The following is a 26,835-nucleotide window of genomic DNA, read 5'->3' as shown; positions in this document are numbered from 1 at the left end:
GTTCGTCGCGTTCGTTACTTAGCGCTGCCTCCAGCTCTGCAACCCGCTTAGCTAACCCCGAGTTATCCGCTTCTCCGCGTTCTAGCCGCGACACCACTAAGCATAAACGGCACGTACCTGCCCCTTCGTCTGCCTCGCCGCCTTCCCGATGAAGCTCCTCTGAGTCTACTTGCCGCCAGAACACCTCATTCAAGACTTAACAGCTAAATATCTCCAAACAGAGATAATAAACCCGCCGCCACCGTACTCTGGTACTCCCAACGCAGATTTGGACCGAGATATCCAACTTTTTGAACTGGAAGCACCCGTGGCGGAAATTAAGAAAAGGAGTGCCCCGGGTCCTGACCAAGTAACCTGTAAGCTCCTGGCCAATTTAGGTGATGGTGAACTTGCCATTCTGCTTAAACACCTCAATGAAGTTTGGACATCTGGCCCCCTACCTATTCAATGGAAAACCGCTGAAGTGTGCTTTATTCCTAAAGCGGGCAAATCCCCACACATAGACAATCTCCGGCCTATTTCCCTTACCTCTTGCGTGGGGAAGCTATTGGAACGCATTATACTAAAAAGGCTGCAGCCATACCTTGAAGACACCATCCAAATGCCCAAAACAATGTTCGGCTTTCGACAACATTTAAGCACCCAGGATGTTATGCTGCGACTCAAAAAAGAGGTAATTGCACCTGCCACTCGCCACTCACCTCGAGCCATTTTGGCCCTCGACCTAAAAGGGTCCTTCGATAACGTTGCGCACGCAGCGATTCTCTCCCGCCTTAATAATACTGGCTGTGGCCACCGAATTTATTCCTACATTACGGACTTCCTCACAGGCCGCCAGGCTGTGCTCAAAATTGGAGATATAAAATCCAAACCAATCTCTCTTGGCAGTCGGGGTACACCACAAGGCTCGGTATTGTCTCCACTCCTCTTCAATATCGCTTTTCTGGGACTACCAAAACAGCTAGAGCGGATTCTGAATCTTCACCACGTACTGTATGCAGACGACATTACCCTCTGGACTGACACAGACTCTCTCGGTGGGCTGCAGGACACATTGTAGCGGGCAGCCGGAGAAGTCAATAATTACGCCCAGGCTTGTGGCTTACATTGTTCACCGCAAAAATCAGAACTTGTCATCATCTGGAAACACCCCCCACGACACCACGTCGAGCCCATCGAAATATCTCTTGACGGCCATTCGATCAAACCTAGCCACTCACTCAATATATTAGGCCTTACCATCCAACCCAATACCCGAAACGACTTTGCCTTAATTGTCAAAACTGCGTAATATGTCAGCTAAAGTCGTGCATATGATTAGGCGGGTCACTAACCGGCATCGAGGAATGAAATAAAAGGACACAATGAGACTGTAGGAGGCTGACTCGGTTGGTGGGCTCCTACATTTATTCAGGTCGCATTGGCAAGGACACGGGGGTCGCACTGGTGCTGACAAAATAGAATCTGGTTTTGCCTTGCGACGAACGGTCGTACTGCCTGAGGCTCCTTCCTCTCGCCCGACATAGCGCCCTACAAGACTAATTCAAGCTTTCGTCATTTCTTGCCTCACCTATGTCGCTCCATACATGGCCCTAACCAAATCCGACGTTGAAGCAGAAACCCACATCCGCTACCCTCAATCCTCACCCAGCCTAGGAGCATTGGGCGGGTCAGCTGGTTAGTACCGACCTCTCAGTTCAGCGTTGACTGAAATAGATGGGCTAGGCAGCGAGCGCGGACCAGGGCTTCCCGGAATGAAGGGGACCTTCCAGCAGGTGGGTGCTCGACCATAAGCGCCAGAACCTCCTAAAAATAATGTTTATTCCCTCACTCACTCGTCCACCTTCACCTGTCAATGTTTTTGAGAGTGAACTTCGCGTTATATAGCAGCGCCTGCGTGAAGGGGCTGCGGACAAGGACTCTTATCTTTCACTTACTTTTTTTCTTACTTGCGCGCGGGTTCGGCTGAAGCCATGCTTATAGCACTTTCTTCGTCAAACTCGGCTCCCGTTCTTCCTCGGTGGGAGGTGCATTCCTCGGCTTCCCTCAAAACTAGTAGATCCAGTTTTTGCTGACGCGACTCACAGGAATCTCATTCGGAGAAAAAATTTTCCCGATGCAAAATAAATCCGGGCAAAAGCAAAGTTCTTTCTTTCTTTCTTTCTTTCTTTCTTTCTTTCTTTCTTTCTTAGTTCTTCCTTTTTTACGCAGCACAAACTGCTGACGGGAAGGTGCATACAGAAATTCTGTTTTTATTTTGAATCTAGGAGCTTCTAGAAGCAGGTGTTGCTTTGCATTTCATGGACATCGGAACTGAATTTGACCGTACGCACAGCTGTGCTTAAAATTATTTCTTTTGAAGTTGTTGAGGAACGTAATAAGGTTTCACGTTGACACCCTGCTATTTTTGAGGTCCAGGACCTTCCTTTGACTACTTTATCACAAAGCGCTCATGACAGGATTATCATTGAAGACTTTTTCCCGGTGCAATAAAGTAAGCGAACAGAGCAATAAAGTAAGAGAACGAAGTTTGGTTTTGAAGACGAGTGAGATTTAACTTAACGATAGGCAAGACGAGGAGGCAGATCACGTTCTTAAAATAGCCATTACAGGACTGCCGGAATGTATTTGAAGGTGCTCGCGTGAGGGTGAACGGATCTGGACCGAAGGCCTTTGAGAGACACTTTAAATTCTACTGGTATTCATTGGCTCTTTACCTGTTTTTTTTTATTGCTCTGTTGGTATCGGCTGAAATGTTTTATTTCTATCAGTTTTATCCAGGAAGGTTATCTATTTGACCTTCAGACGTAACAGGGCGAGGGGAAATGGTGCACGGGAGAATTTTAAAGGACAGGCTGTGAAAAAAATGAACAACCGAAGTTGGCGGCAGAGAATGGGAGGGCGATTCGACCTTCAAACCGAGAAGGATTTGGTTGTCCGATGCTTCTATAACTGTTTTCTTGCGGCGGCTCATCGATTTGACCTTCAGACTGGCAGAAGATTGAGGGAATGAAGGCGTCGTGGAAAGGACTCTAGGGAAATGGCGAGGGATACGGAAGGGTATGTAAAGGCAAGAAGACAGTACGTGAAGCGAATTCAGTTCGTCAGCCCAAATCCCTCTCATATCTGCGAACATTGACAGCTTTCGAAGATGTTTTTTTTTTCTTCGCAAAAAGTGGGTTAACTTAGCTTTCCTCGACTTTGAGCCATTCCACAAACCACAAAAACTAACATCGGAAATCATGATGGCCACGTCCGCCTGTTTCTCTTTTATCCTGTTGCTTACTGTTTGCTTTGACAACTTTTTATAAGAATTCTTGTGACTACAAAGCTTCGGTGGGTCAGCAGCAGTGGCTACCGGCAGCAGTCTAAATAAAGGATGTTATCGAAGCCGGTTAGCGGTGAACGTATTATCAGTAAAGTGAAAGTAAACAACACGAAGGCGGCCGTCGTCGTTTCTGATGGGAGCGCCCGTCGTTTATAGAACAGCAGCAGGAAAGGAAAAGCTAATGTGATCCCATTCCAATGGCGGTCAAAAACTGCCACGCAGAGGTGCCGTTGGCTAGATCGGCAGATGGTCCCGCCATAACTGCCAAATTGATTCCGACCATACTTCGGTATCAAAAGAAAGAGATATACCGAAGAGGCATACATTGAGGACAGGCTAAATGGGCTACTACAGTCCCTAAAATACTGGGTCCCAAATTGGGCCTAAAAATATGCAAGTGCAGGTATGGAAGGGGGAGAGAAGGGGAGGGGGGAAATAGAATTAGAAGAGCGACGGTAGGAGGAAAAAACAGAAGGAATAGAAGTAACAGACGTGCACGGCATCGCTAAAGTGGATACGCTAGACCGGTGCTGTGTAGGAAAGCCAGGAGAGGTCTCCAAGAGTGAGATCGAAAGCTCCACGGCCTCAGGCTGAAAACAGAAGGCGAATAGCCGAGAAAACCTCGAGAATTGGAATTGCCCCTAAAAGCTCATTACGCTCCTCAAGGTATAACGGACATCCAAAGAAGATCTTCATAGATTCTGGCACACTTCGTATGGCGCAAAGCGAATCAAGACAGGAAAGTCCGTTTGATAAGGTATTGCGTACGCACTCACGCCGTGTGAAGGCAAAAGATCGGATAGATGTGGAGGAGGAGGAAGAGGATAAACTTTATTGAGAGCATCGTAATGTGGTGTGGGGCCTTCTGTCCAGGACTCCATTGGAGACCCCGGCCGCCACGGCCCTTTCCACCAGCCTAAGCTGGGAATCGAGACCGGAGCTGGACAGCTCCTTCTCCCACTGCTCACGGGAAGGGTGCGCTATTCTTTGAATTTTGGGGTTTACGGAACACTCCCATACCATATGGTACAGGGTGCCCGGGGCAGCGCAAAATTTGCACAGCGGGAAGTACTGCGTGGGATGAAGCAAGTGAAGGTTTGACGGATGAGGAAACGGATTTGTTTGGAGGAGCCGGAGGCAGTGTTCCTGCCCTTTGGTTAGAGATTCATGACCGGGGGGATAGATCATTCTTTGGCACCTATAGTAACCCGTTATGTCTTGATACGTAACCAAACGACACGCAGTCTCTAACCTACACCATCGTGTCGCCTGGCGGGGTAGATTTAGGGCGATGTCGTGGGCGGTCGTGTTGCCCTGGATGGTTGAGTGGGCTGGCGTCACCCGGATAGATGTGGGCACTCGCGAATTACCGCAAAAGAAGAGGCTATGGGAAATTAATGCTGGCCACGCGAGGTGGCGGGAGACACGAAAGCGCCTAAGATGAACAATAATTCTGAGGGCAGAAGAAAGCTTGCTCAGAGTTAGCATTGCGCGAAACAGACAGAAGTTCCTAAGAATATTTTTTCCTGGCAGACCACTGTGCGAGGTCAATCACTGTACGGCCACTGTTCGCAGACAATATTTTTCATTTATTTTTTTCATTTGTTTCATTTATTCAAGACAATCGTCATTACAAGTTTGTCTTGGGTGGCGCGGATATAGGCAGAATTAACGCCTGACAGGGTCACGACACCCATTCAACAACTGGAGACAACCCATCTGGCAGTGCACGAACTGTGAGCATAAAAAATATCGACAAACGACAGAAAATTGCTGAACTACGCACAAAACATGCTGATACACTACAACAGTAACACACCGAAAAATCCCTTTTGATAGCATACACGCAATAAAGAGTTCATTTTGCGTACACTGGAGATAATATACTATAATACTGATTGTTTTACAGCAAAAGCAAAGAAATTTACACCAACAAGTCAAAAGCTATACAGACAACCAGAACAGAAATCACAAAGGACCATAAGATGACCACACAGTTGGGAGGTTTTCATTCGATATAAAACCGGACAAAACAGTACGGTGCTAAACAATTTTCCGGAAGGAAGAGAGCTTTCATAGTTTTTTTTTTAAACTATGTTTTGAAACATAGGTATATAAGAGATCTAAGATCACAGAGTACTGATTCAGTAACCCGGGTATTTAGAAGCCAATCGCTGCTCCCCACAACCTGTCCTCGAATAAGGTTTCGTGATCAAGTTTGTTCTTAATTCATACGGGCTTTGGGTTTTATGAAACAGAGTGTTAAATATATGTTTGTCACATTGGTACTTACGATAAATTTTTAAAGACAGCCGATACCTATATAGTTTCATGATATTTAGTATCCCATTCATGTCGAAGTAGGGCATACAACTCTCCAGGATCAATATGTTATCTATAGCCCGCACCGCCCCTTTTTGTAACGAAAAAAGGTAGTTTAAGTTGTCTATGTTGTAGTGCACCACACAAGACCACCGTAACTTAGTCGAGAATGGACAAGTGCATAATAAATCTGCCGTTTAATTTTATTCGGAAGATAATGTCGTAGTCTATTCAGTGCCCCTACTGCTCGAGAAAGGTCTTTCCGCAAGACGTCTACATGTGGCGTCCAGGACAAGGTTTCGTTAAACAGAACACCTAAAAATCGAATTGTTTGTGATTGGCCGACATGGGTATTCTTAAATTTTAAGTTCAAGTTGGCGGGTTCAGCCTGTCCTCTAGATCTGAAAAGTAAGTATTTTGTTTTCGCGGTGTTTAGCCGTAATTTGTTAGCCGTAAGCCTCTTATTCAAGCCAGACAACCAATTGTTAGCACACGTAAAAAGTTCATCAGTGTCCACGCCTGAAAAAAATATAGTAAGGCAGGAGATTCTCCACTCAGCGCACACAGAAAAAGCAAAATGTTATTTTTGTCCTAGATGGCGCGGAAGTAGCAGTAGTGCCACTTTATTTTACATTGGGTTCAGGGTAGGGGGGTGGCAGAGGACCAAAGGTCCCCCGTGACGTCCAGGGCCCTGAATGTGACGGTTTAAACACCAGCGAGAATCGGTCAGCCCTGCCCTTTTGACGACGGAGAAATCATTCCATGGTGCGCAAACGCTGCTTGCTGCAACGGTCTCTGTCACCGAAGACGAATTTTTAAAGACTGAGGCAGCTGTACCTCAAAACTTCCAGCTGTGGGATGGGGTATGCTACTCTTGAAGTGTCCCGCTTTGCTCGCACTTTCTCGCGAGTTTAAGACTTCTGATTGTCACTGAAATGCCAAAGACGTCTCCTGACAGCCTGACGAAGGCGTCTGGATGCACTCCCGTATGAGCACGTGTTGCAAAGTTCCCCTAAAAAGTGGGGCAGCGTGGGGTGGTGGCTGGCTGATGTCACCAAAAACTGGGAAACCTGGCGGTGCTGCAACTCGCAACAAGTGTAGACGCATTTCTAAGGCATTGCAGGCAGCCCAATCCAGCTAGTAGCCGAGTGAGCCTTCCCAAGCGCCGTATGAAATCTTCTAGAGCATGAACCAACAGAAGCTGCTCAGCGACACGATGATCAAACTAAGCCATTGTAACACTGTGACATTAATGCGAGCGAACATGACACAAATTCAAAACTTCTGGCGTTAAATGACGGCCGCTGCCCTCGCCGTACATACCCATCCGGCTTATTTCTTCAGTGTTCTTACGACATTGCCTTAGACGGCAAAGCTTTGTACGCTATCTTAATCAATCGTGGGAGAGACGGATAAAGGTTCTGATCGGTCGGGATACCCGGAAGTTATTTGAAAGGGAGTGATGGCGCTTAAGCATAATAGCCTCGTGGAAGCGAAAATCATTGCTTAAGACTTCTGAGCTTAGAAGAAAGTACCGACATAAATTTGAGAAGACAGAAGGTGCATTCGGATCCTTCGCATTCCCTTACCGACGCTTCTAACTCGCGCGTAGAATCCGTGCACGACAATGTTCTCAACGCCGAGGTACGGATTTGAAGTGACATTCCTTTAGGGTTCTCGCCTTATACAAACACCAGCGGTAGTACCCGGCGGTGCCCGGGTGGGCCATTATATTAAGCACAGCAATGGGTATAACACAAGTTCGTTTATTTGTTAGTCGTCATATTAAGCTCCTTCATTGGGTAGTCGTACACACTCTGGAGCGCCTGCGTGCTGTAAGTACATGGGCGCCAACTGCAGGCGCGTCGTGGTAATGTGAAACGACTGGCACTGCTGTTTTACTCCGACTCTTGCTAAACAAATTGCACCAAGATTGTGCGCTCGAGCGAGTCAGTCAGTCAGTGAAAAAGTTTTATTGAGCCGGCGAAGTGGGACTGGTTCCCAATTTAAGAAGGCCATGTGATGAGCGGGCAGCCATCACTCTGGAGGAAGTATTGTCTGGACATCCAGATCGCTGTTAGTCACCAGGTCTCCCACAGCTCAAGGGTGGGGAAAGTGGATAGAAGAATGGAAGCTTGGTTTGCTTGCACTCTTAATATGATGTGAGGAAGAGTGCCAGGGTGCAAACACAACTTGAATTCAGCAGGAGGTTGCGCTAGGAACACATGATGGAGGCCGGCTGGGTGAAGGGTATTCTTCCTCGTAGGAAGTGCTATCTCAGAAGATATGAACGATGCTCATCGGTACAGTTTTATCAAAAGTAACATGGGCTCCCTACGGGAGGCGCGGGATTTCAGGAAGTCCCAACAGATGCCGAGGGCTAACCTTTACGGTTTTTACTGGTACATCTTATCTATTACATTTATGATATATGACACCGGCTCCTACGGGAGACGCGTAATTGCCGAAGGTGTCAACAGATGGCGACCGCTAAGCGAACGCGGGAAAACTCAACTGTATTTTACGTCCAAAGGGATGCACATTTAAAAATCTCGCTGGCCTTCTTATCCGCATGTTAAGACGAAATCCTGAAATTGGTTTTTGGGCAATTAAATGGGCAGCATTTTCAAGAAAAAACGAATGGGAGATATCAACTGGCTGTGTGGTTATTTAAGAATGTGAAAAAATAGTGTTTCCTCGAAATCCTGCTTGCCTCTATTTGGAGGGTGTCATTGAAAAATGTTGTAGAACAGTGTGCAGATACCTGAGGAAGTTGCCTATCTCAACAAAAACCAGTTCGATATCTCAAATGGCGGGCGGAAAAAAACTTAATATCAGAAAAACTATTTTACCGCTTTTCACTCTCCCCATAGTGGAAGTTTTCAAATTTTCAGAAATATTGACCTCAAACAAAATAATCAGAATGTGCCCTTGAAATGTGTAGCCGTTTGAAAGAGCAGTTTGGCCAGACGTGTACATAACCTGTAAGGCCTTATTTGGCTCGTCAGCCATGTCATTTGTAAAAAACAATTTCGTCCTTTTAACGGTGTCGCAGGGCGAAATCCTTAAAAATGGTTCTGTGCATTTGTATGAGTAATATATGCTAGCAAAAATCAGTTGGATAACTGAATCAGTGAAAGATTTTTTTGAGAATCTTTAGAAACACCAATTTATTTCCGGAATGCGGAATCGCCTCGCTAGTGTAGGATAGGGCGAAATCCAAAAAAGTACTTTTTAGATATTCTTAAGGGCTACATATATAAGCAAAAAGCGCTTAGATGTGTGAATGGGTGACCGAGAAAATCACGAATCCCTGAAACCACAGTTTCGCCCTTTTCCGCGGTTAGGAGTGCAATTTCTGAAAAACCCGCATTAGTGAGCACCTACTCAATGACGCAAGAAAACTCGCGAAATTTCAAGTCTCTAGATCTAAGAAATTTGGCTGGGCGTTGATGAGCCAGTCAGTCAGTCAGTCAGTCGTGCACTTCTTTTTATAGGTATAGATTCTTATAGGGGGAAGGGGGGGGGGGCGACAGGCTGACTGTGGTGCTGCCTACAGCCAAGATGCGCGTAGCATTTATTGGGCTCTCCTGCGGCCCGCTTATTCGTAACCTTGCGAGACTTCCAGGTCAAATTATTCGGACACGGATCAATGCGGAAGAATGCAAATACTGAACAAGAGTGATGACGATGAATGGACGTATAATGGAAAACGTACTACGCGGAGAAAAATAATAGGTAGAACCAGAAACAGAAATGGAGGCAGAAATAAAATTTTTACAAGACCACCTCAATGGCCCTGTACAAACAAATGGGCCTGGACACACACATTCCGCTCATAGGGGAGTTGCGAATGCGTTTTTAATAATAAGGTTAGTTGCCCTTCCCGCATGAATTAATAACGGCGCTTTAAAGCAAATAAATTCATATTTACGTTTATTTCGCAAATGGGGTGGGACTTTTTCGCAACGTAAATTATATTCCTTTCTACTACAAGTAAATCGCACTGGGCATTAAAAATCGATACTTCGTACAAACCACGTTAGCTTCCTGTTTGTAGGACATTTGCGGAACCATCATTCGCTCTGTTGCACAATTCGTGTGCTTCCAGGGGATCACGTGACCCTGAATACGTCCGGGATAAATTATGGCTCCCTCTCGAGCTCTCTCGGAAGCTAACTACTGGGAACAAAAAGTAGCGAAAAAACCCCGACAGTTTACGATCCGTCCATCTGCGGCCAGCGTATCGCAATAGCGCGGGTCTGTTCGGTTGCACAACATTCGATGCCTCTGTTGCCTCGAGGAGGAGCTGCATCTGAAAATCTAATAAACTGATCATATATTCTTTTATAATTGTTTAAGTTTACTCCACTACGGCTTGCCTGCTCGAGGAGTGGACGGAAATAATAAATCTTCAGATAAACCGCTCGAATGAGGTTGTTATTAATGGTAGGTCCGAAACGGTTTGTCTGAGACGAGGCTGGCGATCATTTAGGGAACGTTTTCCCAACGCGGAGATTGCGCAAACCGCTTGAGAGACTCGTGTCTCAGTTCAACAGCTTGTAACGTTCTGAAAATGATAAGGGAAAAAGCCTGGTTGGACCTTCTGTTGCGCTCGTATTGATTTCTAGGGTTGCAATAATAACACACAGCGCTGTGCCTGTCTTCTCCTTGCTCCTTCGCTTTCTGCCAGGACTTTCCTGAGAATACGTATCTCCTCAAACATAATGACCCCGTCATCGCCTTCCGTGTCACGTGTGTGCCCCATGCCTTTCGAAGTAGTGGTTATGGAAGCCCAGGTCGTGGACTCCGATCAATAGTCCACATTGTTGTATCTTCTGCCCCCCGATTGGCAAGTCGATGGAACCGCGTAAGGAGCTCTCGACGCTCGCAATATCTACTTGCCACTCAACTGCGTCCCGTTGTTTTCTTGCAAGTGCTCAGGCCTCATTCAATCGATCGCTCAGAAAAAACTTCTCTTTGCAGATACATCCATGCACTCGCACCCCTCCCTCTCCTTCACACCGCCAAGGGTATTATTTTCGTCCACTGAGAAGGGGACTTCTTTGGAAAAATGATTCTGCAGCTGCTGCTACTGCGCAATCAGCTGTGGCTGCAAAGCCCATTAGGGCGCCCCTTCTTGCGCAGCGGGCCGTTCTAGTTGGCGATCTTTCACTAGGAGCAGGAGCACAGATCAGTGTTTTGCGGTTGCACCCTCACTGAAAGCTCCAGCTGCTTCTGCTGCCATCCTGCTGTCCTTGCCGTCAACGACCAGATTACTATGTTTGTTTTATTGCTTTACCATCTGTTTGCCATAGCAGATGCTCTCGGCTTCTCCGCTTTAAATAGCGAACCTCTTTTACAAGCCGCAAGTTTGCCGCTGCAGAAAAAAAAATACAAACACAATGCCGAACGCTCGTAAGCTCGTGCCCCGCGGCGGCCGCCATGCATCCCCGGCACGCCCAGTGGCTTTAAAAAAAAACTGGAAAAAACCCCGAGGAACGAGAAAAAAACCAGCGCTCGGGAGCGCGTGCATCGCGGCGACCACCGAGTCTCCGGCTCGCTCAGTGGATTTAGCAAAAGAGAAAAAAAACTAGTGCTGTCGCAAAGCACTACCGCGCATGTAAAAATAAGAACTCGAGCGCTAATGCTGAAGATGAAAAGACACCTTGTTTGGCAGAAGTGGCCCCACCACCACATTTCCCAGAAGCTATTGTGGACGTTTGGAGACACGGCTACGAGTGCGGCAATCCTTCCCGAGACGACTTGCAAATCCCGCGACCGCTGCCCCGAGTTCATAACGAAGAGCTGGTGGAAGTGTACAATGCTGAGGATGACTTTGCATCTACCACTCACCGCGAAAAAGAACACGACCTCATCCATGCATATGACGACCACTACGAGCAGCCCAATTATGCAAATAAACAATGATACTGAAGCTTAACTATGCATCCGGCAATGCTCACCTACACCAGCTTCGCCAGTCAAGATTTGCGCGTGAGTGCACGCTTCCCTGAATTTTTTTTATGTCTCAGGATAAAGCCACACACACACACACACACCCACCCATACACACACAAAATACATTATCAGGATGCCATTCCACAGCAAGGAAGACAATAAACGTCGTTGTTTTCTCGGTCGTCCAACCGGAAACGGAATGAGATTATTGCGTTGATAAAACTGGTTGTCTGCAACAAGTTTCAGAGACGATCACGCCGGCTAACAATTTCAGTATCAATCGAAGTGATTACTGTCAGAAATAAACTCATGAAGATTGATTGATTGATTGATTGATTGATTGATTGATTGGTTGATTGATTGATTGATTGATTGATTGATTGATTGATTGATTGATTGATTGATTGATTGATTGATTGATTGATTGATTGATTGGGAGTCAAGTCATTTCTGAACCAAACAGGGTCATACGCTGCGGGGGAATGCAAAATATATATGCCGAAATGTTTTGTTTCAACAATCCGCTGACCCGACGCATACTTCGCTCGGCATCGGGAGAGATTTCGACAAGAAACACGTCCAGGCGATTTCAATGGAGGAATAATAGCTAATTACACGCCACGACCGGAAGTCGCTCAGTCGACGAAGGGATAAGGGCACTGTTCCCGAGACGAGAATGTGACAGATGCTTAACCAAGATACAAAGAAACTCGGCCCAGTCAAGAACCGGATAAAATACTCCGGAACGATCGACTTGCTGATGCCATAACGGAACTACTTTAATAGAGAAATGAAGGATGCACTTACGGCGTCCTTGCTAAAGAATGAAATCAGATAGTCATCAAATCCCAGCAAACTACCTGTATTGCCTTGACTCTCGTCGCCGAATATTACTTAGGTGACGCTGCTGCAAATTCACCTAGATGATGATCCTAAACAGCGTGCTGTATCCGCTGGGCGGTGGCTCAGTGGCTAAGGCGTTGCGCTGCTGAGCACAAGGTCGCGGGTTCGATTTCCGGCCGCGGCGGCCGCTTTTCTGATGGAGGCGATAAGCAAAAACGCCCGTAGGTACGAGATTTCGGAGCACCTAAAGATCCCCAGGTGGCCAAAATTAATCCGGAGCCCTCCACTACGGCGCGCCTCATCACCTCAACCCTACAATCAATCAATCAATAAGCAGCGTGTTGTGCATGATAAACGTCAAGGAGGTGCTTTAGCGAGGCATCGGAGGTTTTAGGCGGCTACGAATCACGAAAGATGCTTTACTTTCTCCCGCAAAGCACAATAGCCGACAATCGTACCTCTATCTACAAGGCATCAGTCAGCGCAAGCCATGAAGCTGTGTCCACGAAAGGAAAGAACACCAAATGCGGCAAGCATCATATAGCAACCTAGGGACACTTGAGACACCGAGCAAGGGGGGTGACAACATAGGGTGTACCGCCACCTGCGGAACATCATCTGAACCAAGAGGGTGTTCCGCAATCGTTAATACTGTCCCCAACCCTATTTAATAAATCTTAGAAATCTTTGCGCCAAGCTATAACCCACAGCTAACGAGATCCGTAATGTCTACGCCGATAAAGCCCCTTTGTGGGGCTGTCAGGGCTTCCGACGCCATGAACACCAGTAAAACGCAATATTCGCGTACATCTAAGACATTGGTCTCAGCTGCACCCTGTCTCAGGCCGAAATACTGTAGTGGAGTACGGCCCAGCTGGCGGACACCCCACAACCGTAACGTAATGGGACACTAAATGAAAAAACCTTAGCACAAAAGGAAGTGATCCGAACCCTGGCTTCTGGCCCCACCTTCTATTCAACGCCGACATTGGGTTAAGGAAAATTACTTGTCAAGTCAATGAGACGACGCTATATAGGAGGCATATCTAAAGGAAGCGACAATATGGCAGAAAATAAAAAAGAAATATGGTTTATCCTTTCATAAGAATCGGTAAAACATGAAACTGAAATGTGCTTTCACAGGAGCAGTTCAATATTTATTGTGCGTCGATATGAACTTGCACATCGCTCTTTGTATTTCGTCGTTATGACAACGTTAGACGCATCAACATTAGACACTGGATTACATGCGCCGGATCACTGCGTAAATCCGATTGAAACACCAGGCACTCGCGAACTATGCGAACAAAACCGAACGGCTTGTGAAATAACGGTACGCTACAGCGACAGGAGCATGATTTGTGGGTCGGCAGCAGTCTTGTGGGTGTGCTTGGCGAGCGACGTCCTGCTCCGTGGCATCTACGCCAGACGCTTGCGTTGCGACGACTTCAGCTTGTGGAACGAGAGAGGCAGAGTTCGTAGCTCGGTTCGCAGAGTACGGCGGACGGATAAACACAGCAGCTTACGCTGCCCTGTCGAGGCACCAACTGTCAGCGTTCATTAGCGTCATGACGCACTACTTCGCGTCACCTCTCCTAGACGGCAGGGCCATCTGAATGGGAAAGTTAGAGGGAAGCACATAAGGTGCGTTCATACAGTTCGCGGACTTGACTTCATGGCCCAGTAGGAAGAGCGTTTCCCACCTCCTGTTGCGGTCAGAGTCATCGTGGGCTCGAATCCTAGCGCCGCCGCGTCAATTGAACTCTTTCTGGTGATGCCATTTCCGTGACGGATATGATGTCTGTGACGTTTGTGTACTCCGGCATAAAACACTTTCGTGTTAAATGAAGAACGCTCACACAAACGCGTAACACATGAAGGTACCGAAGCTGTATGCAACCTTCACGACCATCACGAAGGTTTAAGTCAATAATTGCAGCCGACTTGCTCCTCCTTTGCTACCGCAATGACCCTTACTCCGTCAGTGTTGCTATAAGCTTGAGCTTCTTTGATTTTCTAACAGCAACACTGTTCAGCAAATCGTAATTTTTTGTGTCCGCAGTAAAATACCAAGAAATTGCCGAGCGCGCCCACGTGAGCACGCGTCTCGCGCCGGCCGCCCTCAAGTTAACAAACCAAAAAATGCCTAGCCTTCGTGTGCGCGTGCCTCGAGACGACAATCCAGCGTCCCTACGCACGTTTGTCAAGCCAAGCATACCCAGTTAGGGAGATTGGCCAAGATTCAGGTTACCACCCGGCATGTTAAAATATCCAAGAAAATGCCAGCGCTCGTGTATGCGTGCCTCGTGACGACCGCCCACCGTCCCCTACGCACGTTTGTCAACCAAAGTATACCCACTTAGAAACATTGGCGAAGATTGCGGCAGCCACCCGGCCGTTAAAATAGCCAAGAAAATGTTTAGCGTTTGTGTGTGAGTGCCCCGTGACGATCGCCCACCGTCCCCTGCACGCGTTTTTCAAGCCAAGAATAACCACTTACAGAGATTGGCCAAGATTGCGGCGACCACCCGCAGTTAAAAAAAACAAGAAAATGTTGATTTCTCGTGTGTCCGTGCCTCGCGGTGACCGGCCAGCGTTCCCGGCGCACGCTTTTCAAGAACCAGGCATACTCACTTAGGAAGATTGGCCAAGGTTGCGCCCCCCCCCCCCCAAACAAAGCAAAAAAAATTCCACCATTCGCCATAATCATGGCAACACTTGATCAGAACGATAAATGCTCCCGTGCTCGCAGTAATTGTGGCAACACTTGCTCGGAACAAAGAAAGACACTTATAGTGTTATAGTGTACGCCCCTCCAAGGTGATGTCCAATGGTTCATCATCATCATCATCATCATCACCAGCCTGTCTACGCCCACTGCAGGGCAAAGGCCTCTCCCATTAATCTCCAATTACCCCGGTCCTGTGCTAACTGCGACCAATTTATCCCCGCAAACTTCTTGATCTCATCTGCCCATCTAACTTTCTGCCACCCCCTGCCACGCTTGCCTTCTCTAGGGATCCACTCTGTTACCCTTAATGACCAACGGTTTTCTTGCCTTCGCATTACATGCCCTGCCCACGTCAATTTCTTCTTCTTGATTTCTATTAAGTTGTCCTTAACACGCGTTTGCTCCCTGACCCACTCCGCTCTCTTCTTGTCCCTTAATGTTACCCCTATCATCTTCCGCTCCATTGCCCGCTGAGTCGTTCCCAATTTAAGTTGAACCCTCTTAGTGAGCCTCCAAGTTTCTGCCCCGTAGGTGAGTACCGGTAAAATGCAGCTGTCATACACTTTCTTCTTCAGGTACAATGATTATCCCTTCCAAAAAATGAAAGCTCACACTTTAAGCAAGAATGATGGAGTGAAGGTCGTTGCGGCAGCGAAGAAGAAGAAAGAAGGCTGCACTCGACTTGAACCTTCGTGATGGTAGTGAAGGCTGCGTGCAGCTGCGTGCAGCGTGCACCTTGAAGTCTTTGGCGCTAGTGTGAGCTTCCTTCATTTTTTTTAAGTGGTAATCATCGGACATCAGCTTGGAGGGGCGTACGCTATGACGTGTTTTTCTCGATCCGAGCAAGTGTTGCCACGATTACGGCCAACACTGGTGGTTTCTTTGTTTTTTTTTGTTTTTTTTTTTTTGAGGGGGGGGGGAATCTTGGCCAATCTCCCTAAGTGGGTATGCTTGGCTCGACAAACATGCGCAGATTACGCTCGGCGGTCGCGCGAGGCACGCTCACACGAGCGCTACGAACTTGGCTTTTTTAACTGCCGGGTTGTCGCAGCAATCTTGGCCAATCTCCCTAAGCGGGTATGGTCGGCTTGACAAACGTGCGCAGGGAACGCAATTTCTTGATGTTTCCTCAACAGCTTTGCTGCCAAAAGAACATGAACTATCCCAGTTATGCGGCAAAACGGAAACACCGATCAACAGAAACTGTCAAAAACTTTGAAGACAACAAACACAGACGATTCGGCTTCGTTACGATTTCTTTTGGTCGGTGTTGCTGTTTTATTGCCACATGTCTTCCGACCAGATGGGCTTCCGTCAGACCCTCTACTTCCTCTTACTACGAGTTTTTTAATCGTTCCGCATCCCACAATAATGTGCGCGGCTCCTTCTGTGTGAATGGCACGCAGTCAGAAGATATACCAGAAAACTAGCTATGTATACCGCTCCACGTTGCCTTCGGACTCACAAATCACACTTCACTCACTATTCGATGATTGGGAGTCCGCTACCACCCCTCCACACGCATTGCGTTGACAAGCGCAAAAATCTTGTCTATAAGTCTTCAGACAGGAACAAAGCATTCTTCGTACACTAAGATTCCAACTTTGGGTAGCCGGAGGGGCACCATACAGAACACCGCCCCCTTCCCCCCTTGTTACAACCAGCCGAAACTTGCTGTGTACCTCACCTCTGGCAACATGAACAATAAAATAGACCAAGGACCCAGGGCACACAGACGAAGGGCCACCCAAAGTTGTGTAGGGAACAGACAGAGCGTCACTCAGGCATATAAGTACGCTGCCATTGCAGGCAGTATAGCTGCCTAGTTGGCGTATTGCGAGAACAAAGCACCCGTTGGTTTCTCGGAATCTACAATCCTTGTCTTTTCAGAGCACTAGCCCTAACCGACGCCGTAATGAATTTTATACTTCAAATTAAACTTCCAATATTGACTTACAGGCCCGGTGTGAACCACTTTTTCTGCCGCAATGAAAATTCGACGCTCAGGGCAGCGTCAATGCTGTGCTCGGGGAATATTGTTCCATAGCACTTCCGCCTCGACGACACAAACGCCCGTTTCGCAAGGAAATATAACGACGTTCTCTGCCGCTCTTTTCTTATCTCTTTGCGGCCGTCGTTTTGAAATCGGGTGATGTAGTGACATGTCGCCGTCTTTTCACGTGTATGTCTGCAACGTGCCCGTTTTTCAGGAAGAGGAGAGATGCAATGGAAGCGAGGTGAGGAAACTAAAAATAAATGACTAGTCGATTTACACCGTTGGGTTTTTCCGACTGGTTTGCGAAATAAACCCAAGCCGGAAACGTTGACAATGGAGGAAGTGTCGCAAACAGTAATACGGGCATTGCCACACCCGGTTATGATACGCGCTATGATTTCAGTCGCTCTGAATGGTAAACGCTGGTTGGTGGTGCTTCGTAATATCATTCGGCAAGAATGTTTTTTTGTTAACTTTTAGTATACTTCGGGCTCGCATGGGCTGGCTTCCATCTAGTAGCGTACATGTCAGAATATATTCTGGAGAGAGGTTTGAGCAAGAAATACCGGAAGCCTGCGCTGTCACGCAGACCAGTCGATACTTGTTGTATGCGTTTCGTGAGTCTCGCATTAGGAAAATGTTGCTCTTTGGCCCACCACGGTGGCTCACAGGCTCAGGCGTGGTGCTGCTGAGCACGAGAACGCGGAGCCCATCCCGGCAATGGTGGTCCCTCAATTTTTAAGGCTTACGCCATAGATACCTATGTTTCATGGAACTCATTTTGACGTACAGGAGCGTCAAGCACTGAAAATAGTAGCGCGAGCGTCAGAGCATGAGGCGGGAAGAAGACACAGTTACTGCTGGCGTCGGAGGATGGTATTGAGGGGGGTTGTAAGAAAGGGCGACGGAGCGGGGTACGGGAAAGAAAACAGCAATGCCCAAAGGGGGTGGGACGTCTCTGCTAGTGCAGCAGGAGCCGCTTTAACAGGTGAATTTACCGTCGAGGGCGCACAGCAGTCTCCTGGCTATGGCGAGCAAATGCAACGAGCTTTGGGGAGTGCACTACAGGCGGCTGGACAAATGGTGAGGGGCGCGGCCACAAAGTTCTTCGAAAATATCAACAGCACATCAACAGAAGGTCAAACTACGTTTCCGCATTAACATTCAAAGTGAATGCACTACAACTGTCTTGTTTTTTTTTGTAAGCTGAACACGAAAACAGCTGTGTGCTGAGATTTCAACGCACATTCTAGATTCCCAGATGGTCTCCACTACGGCGCCCTTCGTAGCTCCAGTGTGGCGTCGGCGTATAATAAACACCCCCACCCACTTCCAGTGGTTATCGAATAAACTTTATGCAACATCTAGCGTGATCTTTGCGAGCTCTCCCGGTAAGATGTGTCCTCGGTCTAGGACACATTAGTGCTTGCTGGTGAGATGGGCCCACCACCATACGCTGGCCGGCTAGGACCACTCTGATCAGCACCACTGCTATGCTGTAATATAAGAAAAAGATGGGATAGTTGGCTGGTGTGACCGTGAAACTGTTAAAATGGTGCCTAATTGATGGCAGTATTGTCATGTAGCTTTGTATTGCGTGCAACCATGGCGTTGTGAGTGCGTGTGTTGGTCTGCAGTTTTGGCAAAAAAGTTATTTTTGCAGTACCGCTCCACGAGATGTTCTGCGGGTGATGTTGCTTTGCAGATTAATGTCAAGTGATGTGTTTTCATCCCCGAACGCTCTCACCGAATAAATGATTCACGTATTCTGGGTGTTTCGCCCGCCGAAGCTACACTTGAGCTATGAGGCGCCCCGCAGTGGAGGGCTCCGGATTATTTTCCACAACCCGGGGATCCTTAACGGGGATCTTTAAATATAATTTATACCGCGCCCTGCGAAGTATCAAACTTTATTAAGAAAGGATGGCCCGACGCCGCAATGCTGCGCGGAGGGCAAGGGAGGATGCTAATAATGCCCAGCCATGGAGGCCGCACAGACGTAGTTCTGGAGTACTGTCAAAGTATCCTTGACGCGACAAGTAGGCTTAATCTACTCTTCATAAGAGTAAGCCCACGCCGGGCGGTGTTGGGCGAGAAGTACGACAAGGCCCGGGCAAGACCACACGAGGTGCGGCAGGTATGGCTTGCATGCGTAACATGGCATGCGTAGCAGATCGTAACAGGGTCCAACAGCGAAGGGGAGGAACTCGGTGCAGATCCAGTGTGCTGAATTCCTGCGAGGTCTCCACAAGGGCAGTTTCCCGCAGAGGTCACCATCGGAGAACTTGCAGAAAGTAGGTTGTTACGTTTCTGGAAGTCATGGCCGGGGGGTCTCAAAGTGAATGTTGCGTCGCTTTTACCTCGCCATGACGTCGGCGGTGATGGCGAAGCCGAAACGGGCCCGTTTCAGAAACACCTGCGCTCCGTAGATAAGCCAGAAAGAAGAGAATCCTTATTCTCGGACACTGATGCTTGGAAATGAAGGCGCCTAGCATACCTGTGACACTGGCTCACCTCATCAGGATCGAAGTGGACACCGCTGGCTGACGGCGGTACGACGAAGATGCCTCGCTCGCTCCCTGTGGTCGCTCTCGTTACCGGGATGCCCTCCGTGGCTAGGGAATCACCGTACTATTACAGGCGTGTGGAAGGTCTCCTGGAAAGAGCTGCATGATGGTTTAATGCAGTGTGCTGCGAAGTGTTTTCGTGGAATGTCAATAAGGGAACGTAGGACCTCGGTAAAGTCAATGAAAATGCGCACATGGTGTTAAGTCCGCTGAGAGCATGCCTGCAGAACGCAACGTGCAAGGCGTAGGCCTTGTGGAATAGCGCGGAGATCCAGGTTCACGCGGTTCGGAACCGAATCGACAGTGTAGGCTCGAACGCTGTATTTATTGTTGTGTGGCTCGAGAGCTGCAAGAGCCCCAGCACTCGTGTGAAGTTGCTTGGAGGCGTCCACGTACACACGTAATGTCCGCGCATCCGCAGCGTCGGTGGCTATGGTGGCACGCACCAGTGTGGCACGTGGTATCGCTTGAGTACCACGAGCAGTTTTACGGGGTACTGCTCTGCGCTCAGTAATCAGTGCGTCCTCCGAAGGGTGAACGTGCGGATAGATGGGTGGCTCATCCGCGCACTACGCACGTTTCGTTTTCTTTGTTAAAAAAATTAGTGCCTTTCCACTCTGCCAAGAAGGGTGACCTGCAAAGCTGGACGCAATCCACGGAGTGCATGAAACGAAACACATTTGTTGTAATTTTCGATGGAACGTCTTTACTAGCCAATTAGCTGAATGAACCTCTTAAGGATCCAAGCTTTGTTCTTGCAGACAAACATGGAACTGCCTGTGTCCCTCCCGCGTCGTAAGCATCTTACTGTTTGTGTAACACACCAACCCAATCCCCTCTACCACTAAAGACTCCGGACAGGTCCCATTGGGCCATTTAACGTCCGTGTTTAAACCTCGCACCAGCACAATGGACATGCCATCTATCTGTATGGGTATAAAACCTATAGCTGAGCCTGCACTCCCCGCTCCTCCCTCCCACTATTCTTCACTACAAACCTGCGCACGCACAAAGCGGCACCTGGTCATGTGCGCTTGCTTTGAAGTGACAGACGCGGTCGGAAATGTCCCCCGAAAGCACTCCGAAGAAGTGATATTGGCTCACGCCGGCGTTCCAAGCGGGAAAGTCGCTGTTCCCCCGGCAAGGATTCACTGCTACTCGACGAGCTGAACTTTAGGCGGTAACGGATGCGCCAGCAGCTTTTCGTTGTTTTTGCGCCCATTCGCGCTTGGGCTCGGGACAACGCTTCAATTCTTGCTCTTTCTCCAAACGAGCGGCATGCATCCGTCCTACAAAGATTTACAACCTGGAAGCTTTTGAGCTCTATTTTGGTGTACAAATATGCGGCTGTCCGTTTTCCTTCCCCATCGTATGCATCTTACTGTTTGTTTAAGATGTCTGTGTAACACATCAAGCCACACCCGGACCACTCGATTAAGGAGGACAGCCGACTAAGCGCATTGAGCCATATACTTCGACATTCAGATCTCCGACCAGCAGAACCGGCATTTTATCGATAGCGGCATGAAGCCTAGCTGTTCGTGCACAAACCTTGCAAACCTTGCAAACCCGCAAACCTTGCACTCATAAACCGGCAACTGGTGATGGCGCATACTTAGGAGTGAAAGGTCGCTCGGAAGGCCTTCCAAGCTGAAAACAAAATGTCGACTCACGCCGACGTTACAACTGGGCAACTTTCTCTAAAACCGGGAGGGAATCGCAGCTTCTTGGCGAGGTGGAATTTGAGCGAAAACAGCGACGGCGGGTTTCGGTCGTTTGAGGGGGCCCCTCTTGCAGATTACCGAAACCCCGCCGTCACCGTTTAGCAGCCGTTTACCTGGGCTTCGCGAAAGCGGCGTCTGTTTTTGTTCACGTAACCGAGTGACCGAACGCAGCAACAACGAAATAAAGAAAACGGAGAGCAGCGTCTAGCGAAGGGTGAGGTGGAGTAGGACACGTGCGGCTACGGCGTTTTTTCTCTCACTGCCTGTCCCTCGGACATGTCTCATGCGTTGCCACCAAGAAGCGCCCTACCCCTCACCCTTTCCCTAGACGCTCTTCCATTCAAAGCTAATCCAAATTATGGGACATTTCCACTGGAGGTCCAAACACGATTTGCAACATGCTCGCTGCTTCCTTGTGCGGGGCTAATCCGACCACGTGACATTTGCGGGGGAGGTTGAAACACGATTTGCAACATGCTGTCCGGCGGCCGTGGCGCGCTGGGAGGTAGCAGCAGAGTAGCGCACGCCGCCGTGCGTTCGCTGATCACGCGAAAACTTCCTGGGACGTAGCAGAAATGCGCCGAGACCGAGAAGACTGCAGTTCGCGCTGCGCACAAATTTCGTGTTAGGGTGTATAGTAATCTTCAGTACATTTTTTACGCCCATCGGTGCTTCTGTTTATTTTGCGCAATCATCTGATAACTGCACTAGGGACGTCAGCTGCCGACTGCGCAACTTGCAAAGAGGCATCGGTGGAGGCGAGGGAAAAAATAGTTGTGAAAGAGGTGTCAGCGGTAGTGAGGAGGAGCAGCGGAGCGGCGCCGAGTAAATCGGTGACACCGGAAAGAAAACGGGGGGGGGGGGGGGTTAGACATATACTGCTTTGCAGTAATAAGCCTCGTGGCTACCCGTCAGCCCACCTTCAAAAGACGTTGCCGGAATATTTATTGATGTAGTGCGTTCCTCGCAGCACTGCGGAAGCTACACTGTTCGCCAGCAGCAAACGTGCCTCCATGATTTGCTCGACGCAGCGCATGCCTCTTCTAATTTCGGCTTCACAACTTCTGCGATCTCATTGAAACCGCCTATGGAATTCTTTTACTTCGGTACTTGAATGGAAGCCGAATAATAAGGGTGATATCTTTGCTTGTCGTCACATAGGCCCGCAAAGAATGTTGGGACTCTATGGAACATCCTTAGAGAAAAGAAGGTCGAGCGAGTTTATGAGTTAGCTCAGGTATTTCTTGGCTTCCGCCCCTAATCTGAGGACTGGACTGCGTTTGCTCTAAGAGCGGTTCAGACGTCAGAGATAAAAGAAGCATTCCAGCAGCCCTTTAATAGAAAGCACGAACAATGGCAGGGCGCATTGTATCCGGAAGTTCTACTCGGACGGAACGCGCTGTAGCACCGAATATAAAGAGAAAGAAATGGAGGGTAAGAGATAAAAAAGGACGGTCCAAATGAGAGAGAGGGAGAGAGGGAGAAAGAGTGTAAAATAGGCCCAAAGGCGTCTGGAATGCGAACGCCAGTATGTTTCATAAAGAAATTCGCACGTTAGCTTCTCGATGAATCTCTCCTAGGCAAGAAGAGAGCAAAAACTGGCTTGCTACCAAGGGACTCTATGTCTTCCACAGACTCTGCTAATAGCCGAAGTTGTAAGACTCGGGAGATATTGGTTTCCTTCTGCAATTTCGAAGCGAACAATTCAAGCCAGTTTGCCCACAAATGGAAACGAAAAAAATAACTACACAAAGTGCAATAGTAACAAACTTCCATGTGTCCTCTTTCTTCTGTTTTTTTTTATTCCCGAGCTAGGGCAGATATTGTGCAGTGGAGGGAAACCTGGCTACCGGTATCCTCGCACGTATGAAATTTTGGAAGTCATTTTTGTGCCATAGCTGCATTTGTCCCACGAAACCGAAACACGTTTTTTGTTCTCACATCGTATGCAGAGAAAAAATTACGTGTGGCAGGCCGTCATCTAACTAAAAAGCCATAGCAGGGATGGGGCTCGAACCCAGGGACGCGCGTGGACCTGACGTAACCACTACTCTAGGACGACGCCAATGTGCAACACTTTCGTGGTGCTTTAGGCATGAATGAAGGGGCGCCAAGCGGAAAAAAAGGACCGCATGCCCCTCGTGGCGTCGTAATGCGACAGGGGAAGCCTAATGTTTTCGCATGCAAAGCAGACGTTTCTGCAACTACGAAATGTTCTTCTCTGGCTGAACCCTTCTTCCAGAAAGAAACTGATTGTGGATGGCGGCCACGATCTTAGTCTACCCGTTAATGTTCCGCGACAAGATACATTTAACAAGAAACGATGAGTGCTTGAGCTGGCTTATGGCCTGCCTTCAAAGCAACCACCTTTTAAAGGGACCCTGCAACACTTACCATCGACTACTCGGTATGTATTTTGGGGTAAAGTCTACTGTCCCAGCAATCTCCTCCCGCGAGAATTATGAAAATCCGTTCACTATCACCGAAACTGCGCGCGATGAAAAAATCGAGCATAATTGTTCCCTCTCAACTCAACCGCGAACAACGCGACGAAAGCTGCGCGCTCTCTTCCGGAGAGGGGGCAGCTCGAGGATTTCTGTTCGGCGGCCTTCGACATGTCACAGGCAAAGGAGTTTTGTCCTTTTCTCCGCAACATGGAGGGGTGTATTTCCGGTCTGGTGCCACAAAAGAGCAGACATGGCGGCCTGCTCGCAAGCACGCGCTCAGGCTGGTAGGGCGTTTTTGAAGCAATAAATGTCTGTTGTCGAGTGCGCTCGTTGATACCGGAATATTTAGTTCATAACTCAAACTCCGCGCGCACTGAAAACAAAAGAATCACCAAAAGTATGCGGACAGGAACCCGTACGGGCCCCGAAACGTAATTTGTTTTTACCTATTCTTTTTAGCATTTTGGCGAGTGTATTTTGTAGCGACAATGTTATTTCCTCGCCAGACGAGTTTTCGTCGAACCTTGGACTAGGTTGATACACAGCGCCGACGACGGCGGATCACCCCAGGAATTGCAGAGATTAGCCGCGAAGTTGACCAGCGACAGCCAATAGGACAGCCAGGACAGCCAGGACAGCCAGGACAGCCATGGCCCGAATGACGCCGTAGAGGCCATGCCAGGGGTGAATAATGAGGAGAATTGAAGAGAGCGTGGTTGGTTTTTCCGCGTCTTTCACGCCGATTTGCGTGCCTACCGCTTCACGTGCACGGGTAATATTTGGCTCGGGTGTTCCTGGCAGTGTAATGTAAATGTCGCACACGCTTACTTGCACTGCACGAAGAGTGTTGCAGGGTCGCTTTAAAGACGATAATCTTTCTTGGGATACTTGAACTCAGAAATTTTGGCCTGTCTCTCTGTCTGTCTGTCTGTCTGTCTGTGACTCGATTTAGCTACCCGGCTAAAGGGAAACAATATCTGCGCAATAGCCTTATATTTTCACAGCCAAATCTAAACGTCGAAGTCCGGTTCAATGTTTATACTTGTTAACATTGTTGAACAAGAACAAGACATTATGCAAATATAAGGCAAAAAATAAACACATAAGTCATATTTGCAGCGCTCCTTTATAAAAAAATCACACAGGCTTGATATCGGCGAAATAAAATACTACATCCACTGCTGAATAAAAATTTACTCCGTCGCCTGCTGTCGCCCGCGCCACTATAGCTTCTTGCGGCATTTTAAGAAATCAAGGGCCAACAGTTGGAACGCACGGGGAGTAGGGCAACGTGGTTCTACAAGCGTTGAAGTAAGGGGCCTTGATTCACGCGTCTCCGTCATACGGCAGCGCTGGCATCGAGGAACCCGGCCTGGAGCAGTGGAACGCGGTAAATTTAAATTGCTTTGAGCAAACCTTTAGCGTGTTTACCTTAGGAGGAGCGCGACGGAGGAACAGCATGAGACGTGAGCAGGAAAGCGAAGGGAGACATTCACTTGGCAAATTTCGACAGACAACGACATTGTCTTTTGTCGATATTTGCAACAAAAGCAGCAGATACGCGGCCATTTTTTTTTCTTTTGTGGTTGATATTCCTCGCTCCATTAGAAACACGGAGGATGCCATTAATAATTAATCACCGGATTGCGAGCTCAATGACTTACGTAGATGGCCTTTGAAGGCATACAACGTGTGCGTCTTTGCACCTGCTGTTTTACCTCCTTGTTTCCCACAGGCAGCACGGTTCACTCGCGCCAATTTCTACTGACTGGTGATTCCAAGAGGTACGGGTTTACATTCGCCGTGTAATTTATTTCCTTGGAAATATGACGGGCGAGCGCAGATTTTTGCAGTGGCGTGCTCATCGTGATTCTAACTTCTAGCACGCATTCATGTTTACTTGGAGTTTCTATATTTATAACGTTTTATATTTATAACAGTCAGGGAGCGAACTCGAGTAAAAAATATCATATTTTGAATGAAGAAAAGGAAATGTACTTCGGGTGGCCATGTAGTGAGCGGAACTGAGAACCCGAGGACCACCAGGTTAACAGAGTGGCTACCGAGAGACGAGTCTAGAAGAAGGGGAAAAACATTACCGAGAGGAAGTGACGAAACCGGAAAACTCGGAGGCAAGGAATGGACTTGGCCACTGCAGGACAGGATCCGGGTGGAGGTCAATGGGAGTGGCCTTCGTCCTGCAGTCGACCTAAATAGTTTGACGATGATGAATGTTTTTACGAACAGCTGGCCATCGCATGTCATCCAATGCTGGCCAGAGGGATCGGTATGCGAGTGAATGAGTTACGAGACTGCTTGTTTCAATCACTGCTTCATTTAATAGAGTAACAGTGTAAGATAGCCAGCTTCGGTAAAAAAGCACTCTTCGAAAAACATGCGACGAGAACGGGAAGCACTTTGCAGTAACGCTTGAATGCGGCCAGTTTATTAGTGGTCTGTTAATTTCGTCCACTTTGGGGGCTTCAATTTTTTTTATTCAAAACCACGACATCGCTTTTAGCGAATGCTAACATCAATCCTTTCGGACCCATTATGCAGTGACGGCGAGCACTCAAGGGCGCTTTTCGAGAGACCGGATACAGCGGTAAGTGAACTGACTTGCACCGTGGATTCATCACTTTTTTTACCGCTGGTATACGAGCATGCACTTCTTTCCTGCCATTTACTCGGCCCACCATTCAAACTCTACCTCAAACAAGCTCTCAATGAAGACCTTTCTGTCTCTTCAGTACTTTGCAGCACGAGAAACGCGCAAGAAAGAATGCTTCTAGGGAACAAATGTATTGGGAGAACCTCTTAGTACCAAATATAATGAACATAAAACTTCGCAAATGGATTTTGTTGCCTGTCCTTCATTGTTCCTTAATGGCAACTTGACGCGTTTGCGATCGGCAT

The sequence above is a fragment of the Haemaphysalis longicornis genome, unplaced genomic scaffold (genome assembly GCF_048455015.1).
Source record: "Haemaphysalis longicornis isolate Haplotype H1 unplaced genomic scaffold, Haemaphysalis longicornis Haplotype H1 scaffold_3, whole genome shotgun sequence".
Lineage (NCBI taxonomy): Eukaryota > Metazoa > Arthropoda > Arachnida > Ixodida > Ixodidae > Haemaphysalis > Haemaphysalis longicornis.
This window is presented reverse-complemented; position numbering follows the sequence as displayed.